Consider the following 9,443-nt stretch of genomic DNA (forward strand, 5'->3'; position numbering starts at 1 on the left):
CAGGAGTGTGTGCTTCTTCATGAAGTACAGGTGTGCTTAGGCGTGAATCACATGCATGCTTTCCGTGTGAAAGCACATGTGTGTTTTTCATGTGAAAAGCACATTCACATGTTATTTGTTTTTTTCAGGAAATTTGATATTTTTATTTCCATTTTTTGTTTCTTTTTTTGGTTTTTGGTTCTTCTCTTTTTTACCCCGGTTTTCGTGTGATTCATAATTGTGCTTCATGCATGATAATTATTTCTCCACATTCCGCAAAAAAAAAGATAATTGTGTTTCCGCATAAGTGGAGCACATATGTGCTTCGGTGTGAAGCACAAGTTACTACTAGTTGGAAGCATAGATTTACTCAAAATAAGTTCGTCGCAACCTATGAACATGCGATCTGATTTCAAATATCTTGACACAAGAAACGCAATGGTGAAAACGGTTCGTGATTTGGACACACGGTTCAAGAGATAAGAACATTCTAAAAAATGAATATACAGAAAAACACAAATAAACCCACCCGTGCCTCTAGTGCGTGGAAAGAAATCTCACCCAAACTCTCGTAACGCACTGCAACAGAGAAGGTGGGAGTGACCTTTGTAAGGGGTACCCCTTAATTAGCATTTCGCCCTCTTAGAGCATCTATAGTCGGGCAGGCCAATCCGCCACCCCCGATAACATTCGTGGGCGCATTCAGACGCGTCCATGGAGAGTGTCGACTGACCCCTTGAATGTCTTCTCTTGCAACCATAATCCCCACTTTCCAAAGCTCAAATCCGTGCAAACACATGCACGTATAAAATTTATTCAAAATGCATGATTCAAACATAAAATTCAATGATTTTCAGCGTGGATCCATGTATACTCCACAAGATCATTGAGTAGGTTCACGTGTACTTGTTGATCTTGAAATTGTTGACGCATCTCTAGAAAGTTCAAAACATATGCTCCGCATCTTGTTCCGAAAAGCGGATTTGTACTCTGCGCTTCTCAAAGTCATGCATGTTGACTGCCCCTTTGCCATCATCCTTGACAATCATGTTGTGTAAGATTACACAATATGTTGTCAACTGTCAAAGTGTCTCTGGTTCCAACATAATTGCAGCTCCACGAACAATACCCCCAACGAGTTTGGAGCACTCTGAATTTCTTCTCCAAATCCTTCCTATAACCTTCTTGCATTTGTGCAAAGAGACATTGTTTGTTACCTCGAGGCTCAGATATTCAGTCTTCACAAACGGCGCCCACTTAGGATATATACTATCGGCAAGGTAGTACCCCATTTGATAGTTGTGCCCATTGATAGTGAGCATCCTGCCACAAAGTCTCTTGAACAATGGAGATTGCTGGAGCACTACGCATGCCAAATCCACAAGTCCTTTGATGCCACTACCGCAAGTATGAGGGTGGCCTCTTTGCTGTGACATTGATATTGCCCGCACTAACTTTTCGGGCAGTTCTTCCATTGTCAATGAATGCAATCAACTGTACAGAGCATACCTGGGAAACATCATGATGCTCCAATTGCCAATTACTTTTTTGTGTCCTTGACAGCTGGTTATCTCAGGTAGGCCGGTCCAAACACCTTCACCACAGTGCGGGGAAATTTCACCGTGTCCTTAAGGCCTCTCGTCTCTCCCATCCATATTTTAGCATCAACGACCGTATGTGGCTTTACCATATGCAAGCATCTTGAGACTAGCCGTGCATTTGTGCATAGGAGAGAAGGACTTGTCCGCAACAATCCTTCCTTGGCTTCAAGTAAGGATCATATTCCTCCACGACACTCACTATGTGCAAGAACAAATATTTGCTCATCCATAAGCAACGGCGAAAAAATCATCATGGTATGTTGGGCCTTCTTTGAAGTAGTCGTTGTACAGATGCCGTGCACCAACAATCTATCACGGTTAAGAACTCTCCTACCCTTTTTTATTGAATCCTTGAAGCTCGAAACATGCTCTATTTGCTTCTCCATTTCTTCATGGATGTTCATCACCATCATCATCATCATTTTAGCATCTTGGTCGTCCAAATCTGATGAATCGACGAACTCTTTGTATATTAATTCGTCGAGGTCCTTGTTCTCATATTCATCATCCTACGAATCCATCGTTTGCCTACAAATAAGAAAAAAAAGGTTTTTTTTTATATTTTTGCCCCTGGGTCCTTAGCCATACTCATTCATCCCCACGCTCTTAACTTTTGCTCACTTTTCCCCACTCCCTTGCCCGAAACCCTCAGAACTGGTCACAAACGATGGATGCCGCCGGTCAGTGCTTTGACCGTTAACTCTGACAACTGGGGCTATGCTGACTGCGTCGCCCGTTGGACCTGATGAGTGGGGTCGCGTCGGACGGTGCCGCTGTTCGCCTGTTGGGCCGTGGTTAGACTGTTGGCCCCTATGCGCGCTGCAACGACAGAAGCCTGTTATGCATGCACGACATGTCCAGTTAGCCTGCTATGCATGCACGTAGCTAGCCTACCTGCATGCGCCGCTGCACGCCACCACGATGCACTGACCGGCCTCTTTGTGCACGCGAGCCGCCACGTTCGCCGACCGGCCTCTTTCTTCACGCGAGTCGCCACGGACGCAGGGACGGTTGCTGCCGTTGGTTCGTCTCATCTCGCACGTGTGTCTAACCAATGTAGAGCATTGTTTCACACTTTTAGATCCACTCGCATCTATTCAACGTGGCAATTAAAACTTGCTGGCAATTAAAGTGGCATATCGGTCGACGCGGCTCGTTTAAACATAGCAAATCCAAAGCGCGGCCGGTGCCACTCCCCTTCCCTTCCCCTTTCCCTATTTAAACCACCACCCCTCCACCTATTCTCCACACGTACATTTGCGCCACCCCCTTCTCTTCTTCACCCAAACCCAGAGCACTCTCAAAGCGAGGCAAGGATGCAGTACAACGACCCCACCTTCGAGCTCCCACCGACTGTGCCGGAGAGACGGTATCCGGCCGGTGTCGTTGTGGAGAGGACGCTCCGCGTGTGGGCGTTCTCACGCTGGAGGGGCGCAAGGGGCTCGCCGGTGATGTTCCGACTGGAGGAAGTGTGTCCAAACGCCAACACTCCGCCGATAGAGCTCATCGTCACCTTCACCAATAGATTTGATGTGTGCTAACTCCTCGGCAAGGTGTTTTGGTGTGGATGTGAATTCATCGCATTCACAACCCACAACATCTTCACAAACTTCGGCTGCATCTTCCCCACCTGCGACGGTATGCACAACCTCCCCTACTACCTCGGCGAGGACAGCATGGAGGAGGAGCACTGAAGAGAAGGCGCAGTGAAGATGATGGCGAAGGACTGGCCGGTCTCGTGAAGCTTGTCTTGCCCGTTAGGGCTTTTTATATATTTTTATGTTATGTCGTTGATTGTACCGTGAACTCTTTTATGCACCCTATGTTTTATGTAAAAACTATGCTATGCTTACTACTTTCTATGTTATGGATGTATGCTTGCTACATGAGATGTCGGTAGATGGATATGGTGTCGTAGCCGAACCGTAGACATGCTCTCTAGATGGATATGGTTCCATAGCCGAGCCCTAGACATGCTCTCTAGATGGATATGGTGTCGTAGCGATCCCTAGACATGCTCTCTAGATGGATATGGTGGCTAATGGTGCCACATGACTTTATTTTAGACGTGGTTTATGATGGATACCATGATCTACATAATTAAATCTGACATGTTCTTAATAATAAAATGGGATCCCTAATAAATTTGCCATGTTCTACAAAAAAAATCGTGTATAAAAAAACAAAAAAAAATCATGTATACAATATTTTTCTTGCAACGAAAACATGTTTATAATACCCGCATGTCAAAAAATAAAAGTGTTGTGCCGTAGGCTATATACAGAAGGAAATTGCCACGATATGTACAAATAAATTTGACATCGGCAAGTTCAATAAAGAATTGGGATCCTAAAGAATTTGTCATGGTATCTACACTAACAATGACATGGAAAAAGTTATTCTTAAGTTCGCCATGGCAATTATCTATACAAAAATGCCATGGGACAAAAGTTGTACTACTAACAATAAATCAATTTACCATCATGCACTATTTTTGTTCGGTATGGTAATAAATGGATTTACCATGACAATAATCAAGTAAAAAAACAGAGCCAGCGCATGCACTATTTCTAGGCCTCTTTTATCTTTGTGGGCCTTCGACAGTCAACGCAATGTGACGGCCCAACCAGAGCTTAGTTTCAATTTGGGCCCTAGAACTACGTTTTTTTTCTTCTGCGGTCGGTGTTGTCTGATGAAACTGAAAGTGTCAAAAACTAACACCTATAGAGATTCAGAGATGGAGATAGAGACATAATTTAAGCAACACAGAGAGCACATGATCCACAAATTAAGCAACACAGAAAGCACATGATCCACAAATTAAGCAACACAGAGAGCACATGATCTACAAAACCTTAAGCAAATCGTAGAGCACATGACAAGACACAAATAACATCTCTAACGAGTGATGACCAGCAAGTAAGAAATTCCTAGAGCAACTATACAAAAATAAAATCCTAAAGCTATCAGATTCGCCTGCTTGTTCAATTGAATTATCTGCTTCAAGTTCTTGTTCATTTTTTTTAATTTCCCCTTCAGATCTGCATCCCCAACTGTCAGAGCAGCACTTTCAGAGACCAAATTTGCTGGTGCTGACAACAGATTGAGCTCCCGGGTTGAGGCCCCATTGAATTGAATCCGCATAACGTAGTCATCCAGCCATTCAAAATGTGTGCATTTCTTCACGATGTGAAATGAAAACATGAACCCTAAATCTTAGATCCAAGGAAAAAGAATTAAAATCAAATAGAAAAAGAAATCAGAGAAAAATCATGAGATCTAACCTGTCCCTCTGGCTTGCTCTCGCATTGCACGAACTCGTGCCCATAGTTGCCATTCTTGATCTCCTTTGAAGTCAACCGTATCAGTGGCACGCTGCGTGGGCAGTCAGGACATCACTTCATGGTAAGTGGACCATACTTGGTCCACGAGGGGCGGGAGGCTGAAGTGGAGCTCGACATATCGCCCAAAGTCACCGGAGAATAAGAAGCAGAGGAGTGGCTCCTCTCGTTGCCGGAGAAGAAGAAGAAGAGGAGTGGCTCCTCTCATCGCCGCAGAATAAGCAACAGAAGGAAGGGGAGACACAACCAACAAGTCTCGCGGATCTCCCCACGATCCAACGATGCGAAGCCGTCCATGTGATCCAACGACGCGGAGCCTGCACACAGCCTGCCCTTGGAATTCCTTCTAGAAGACCACATCTGGGGATTGTCGCTTGACGCTAGGGTATGCTCGGACGACTGACGTTCGGAGCAAGGGTTAGGCGAAACCCCGCAGGGGTTAGAGGGGTTTTGAGCTGGTCAACAGGGTTTCCAAGGCTTTGACTGAGCATATCTAATTTGAAAAAATCACAAAAATATGAAACATTCGCCATCCATCGTTTTATAAGACACACTAACGAGGAAAAATACTAAACTTGGTATACGGACATTCACAAAAAAACCTAGCTAGCACGATCGAGGTCAAATGAGCACCATTAATTTAAAAAAATCAAGAAAATATAAAACATGCGCACAACGTTTTCTTGTGTGACATGTTACCAACCAAAAATCATAAACTTTGTCTATGGACATTTTCATGAAAAAATCTTCACACATATAAGCTATCACGTACAACATTTCATAGAGACCAAGGAGAGAAGGTAGGGTTCCCTTCAGTTTTAAAAAATTAAGAAAAAACAAAAAAATCACCAAAGCTTGATTTCAAGTGAATAAGAAGGATCTGAACTTATTTTTCCATTTTCATATTTTAAACGTGTTTTAATGATTTTCTATTAAAGTATATTTTTTCAAAAAATGTAAAAATATAAAGTTAATTCAATAAATAGTGATTCTTCAAATCTACACTATATAGATTGAATAGGTGTTAATAAAAAAATATTTGGCTCATTTGGAGTAGGTCCAAAAAAAATTGATTACAAATAGGGCTGTTTACCCTAGCTTGGGAGCTCATTTGAAGCACATTTCTCATGACTACAAGTTTTACCATGCAAAAGAGATCGGATTGATCACCTAACGTTTATAATAGTTCAACAAACTTTGCAACTCACACCACAGGGCAATGGACTTCAAGTGTTGGTTCAAATTCAAAGTTTGCCTCAGTTTTGTGTTCTACCTCAAATTTCGCATCAAATTACAAATAGAATTATTACACCTTACAATTTTTCACAGTAGTTCAAATTGACGACATAATCCTTATTACAAATCCTTAAAGTTCAAAGTTTATGACTTGCATTCAAGTTCAAATTCAAATCTTTGCCTTGCTCCTTGTGTTTCGGGATGGGTTAACCGTCTTGCTGCTGGTTTCCCTAGCTGGGATATTTTGTGCTTTTGAAAGCTTTATCTTGTTGCTTCTGATCTTCACTTCTGGTGGTGGCGGTTTTGTTGAGCTTTGACTGACCGAGCAAGTGATGACCAGTTGACGGTCATCTGTGGGTTTACTAATCCTTAAAGGAACTTCATTTCCTCCTCTCTCATAGCTTCAAAACCTTCATAAGCCATGGTTTAAAATTCTGCATCAGATGATGGTTCAACCGAAGTTTCTTCCTCTCTAGGTCTTTTCTATCCTGTGCCTCTAATTAACCTAGAGCTATCAAAGAGAAATAAGCTTAGCCATCGATAAAAAAGAGAACAAATGCAAAAAAGGGGAAAGGTTGCACACATACCAAGCTGCTACTTCAGTTGCTTCATTCTCCTCTAAACTTGCTGCATTCTCCTCTGTTACTGCATTCTCCTCTAAACTTGTTGTAATATCCTCTGCATTTGTTGCTGCCCATTATTCCTCTTCTCCAAATGATGCATCAACTGGATTGGTACAATGCCTAGCAATATGCCCTAGGATACCACATCTTTTACACTTACATTGTTTTTTACACGACCCTCTTCACCAGCTCTTATCCTGTTTTTCCTTGGTCTTCCTGGTGGTCTAGTCAGTACAGGAGAATGGCGTTTGAACCCTGGGTCTACTATGTTTCATTGGTCTTTCCCCAAGAGTGCAGGCATATTTTCAACATAAGCAGCCCTAAATTTGGCAACAGAGAAATATTCAGAGCAATACTGATGAACTTCACCATCTTCACCTCCAATAACAGTCATGAGATGTAGGGCGTGTATGCAAAGCTCCCCGCAGATCTGCCATTGCCTACAGCTGCATTCCTTGGTTGCAAGGTTCACTGGATATCTCCATTCCCTATTTTTACCGTCAGTGTATGTCACCTCAGCTTCGTATGTCAACGATCGAATGCATTTCATCCTTAGTCCTCTTGCCTTGGCATGCAATGCCTTAACCAGAGATGGGAGCATAAGATGGCCAACATATGTGTTTCTGCAATTCTTTTACGAAGAGTCATATTTATCATGATCATCTGCCTAATATTATCAAATGCTTGCCACAACAAAAGCCCTTTCACTGACTTGAACTTTGCATTGAAACGCTCAGCAAGGTTATTGGTCACATAGTCTACTTTGCAGATTTCACCGAATTTGCTTCTTGACCACACCTTTCCATGATGTTCATCCATGTACTCCTTCACCAAAGGATTGTGAGCATACAACACTCTCAAATGGTGCTCATGCTTCCTCAAGCTGCATGTGTATGATGCTGGCCATAGGTTCTCATCATAAACTTTGCCTTTAAATTTCTTTTTAAAATTCTATGCTAGGTGTCGCATACATTCCCTATGTTCCACTCCAAGGAATACAATTTCTACTGCACTCGCTAAACCCTTGCAAGCATCTGTGTGTATAACTAAACCTGAGGGTGTATCTATAATGTTGCACAACTGCTGCAGAAACCAGACCCAACTCTCCTTGTACTCTACCTCCAACACACCAAATGCAACTGGGAATAGCCAGTTGTGTCCATCAACTGCAGAAGCTGCTGCTAGCTGGCCTCTCCATCTTCCATTCAAAGCAGTTGCATCGACAGCCAAATAGGGCCTACAACCATTCAGAAACCCCTGCCAGCAAGCCTTGAAACAAACAAAAGCCCTCCTGAAGCACTCCTTCTTCAGTGCCTTCCCTTTTAATTTGTACTTAACTATATGCTTGTCAATCTTTACAACACTCCCTGCACTAGCCGTCTCCACTTCAGCTTTGAAGGTGTAAAGCAACTGAAAACTCTCATTCCATGGACCATTAATCCTTTCAAGAGCCCTTTCCTTAGCATAGAAAATCCTCATGTAAGGTATATCAATCTTGTACTTCTCAAATAGCTTCCCATGGAGTGTTGTTGGACCAATTGTTTGTGTTTCCCTCATCCAATCCAAGATTGCATCTGCCACCCACCTAGTCTTTGCAAGCTTTGATTTGTCCTTTACCCCTCCCCCTCCAGGTGGGCAAGTGTGCCCGTGTTTTTTTCTGAAACAAAATGAAAAATGGTGTCAAACACAATGAAGAAACAATACACATGATCTGAATATAGAATGGATAAATAATCTTATAAAAAGATTCAGTTGTAATACTTGAATCAATTTGCTCTTTAGCATAGTGGATGCATGCAACCTCCACCTACACCTATCATAAGGGCAATGAACGGTAAATCTTCCTAGCTCACTCCTATCAACCTCATAGGAGTTTTTAGTGAGAATGCAATATGTAGTCACTACATTACGACAGTCCACCATCGATTCAAATACGGTTCCTGGAGTAAGCTTAGGATTCTTCCTGTTCCACCCTATTGTTGGCATGTCCTCACCATCATATTCTTGTAAAACTAAGGAGTCGATGTTCTCTTCCCTCTCCTCATCGTCAGCGTCATCAAATCTAGCACGACTGCTAGGCTCCTCTGGATATTCATCTTTCACTGCCTGTTAACTGACTCTATCTACCAGTTCATGGAATAGAATCTCATCCTCATCATCATGTAGAGGCACTTCCTCGTTAGGCTCTGCATCTACTTCTACATCAGGTGCAGAAGGGAGAGGAGAAGTGGCAGAATTAGCGGCAACCGACATGCTGTGGCTTTCAGAACCACTAGATTTACTTGGTCTCGACCTACAAGGAGTGCGAGGATGCTCGCTATTAGCAGAGACAGATGATGTCTGAACACCCTTCCCCTTCGGGATATGTTGTTTGCGTGCCTGAAGCACACCGATATGGATTTTACCGAAATGGCTGTCAGCATTCAAACTAAATAGCAACCCAGATGCTCATCACAAGTTAATGGGAAAAATCTCTGCTCGGCACTATCGAAATATCTCAGTTGAACAACATCGGCAGGGCTCCACGGATACTCACAACAGAGTGCCTCACGGAAATCTGTGAACGAAATGCTGGTTTCTACCACTTTCAGATAGAAAAATCTAGAAATTAGACATGGTTTAGTTCCACGCAGCTTGCTAGTTTCCATTCTAACCGCCAGCCG

Source organism: Triticum dicoccoides, chromosome 6B, assembly GCF_002162155.2.
Source record: "Triticum dicoccoides isolate Atlit2015 ecotype Zavitan chromosome 6B, WEW_v2.0, whole genome shotgun sequence".
NCBI lineage: Eukaryota > Viridiplantae > Streptophyta > Magnoliopsida > Poales > Poaceae > Triticum > Triticum dicoccoides.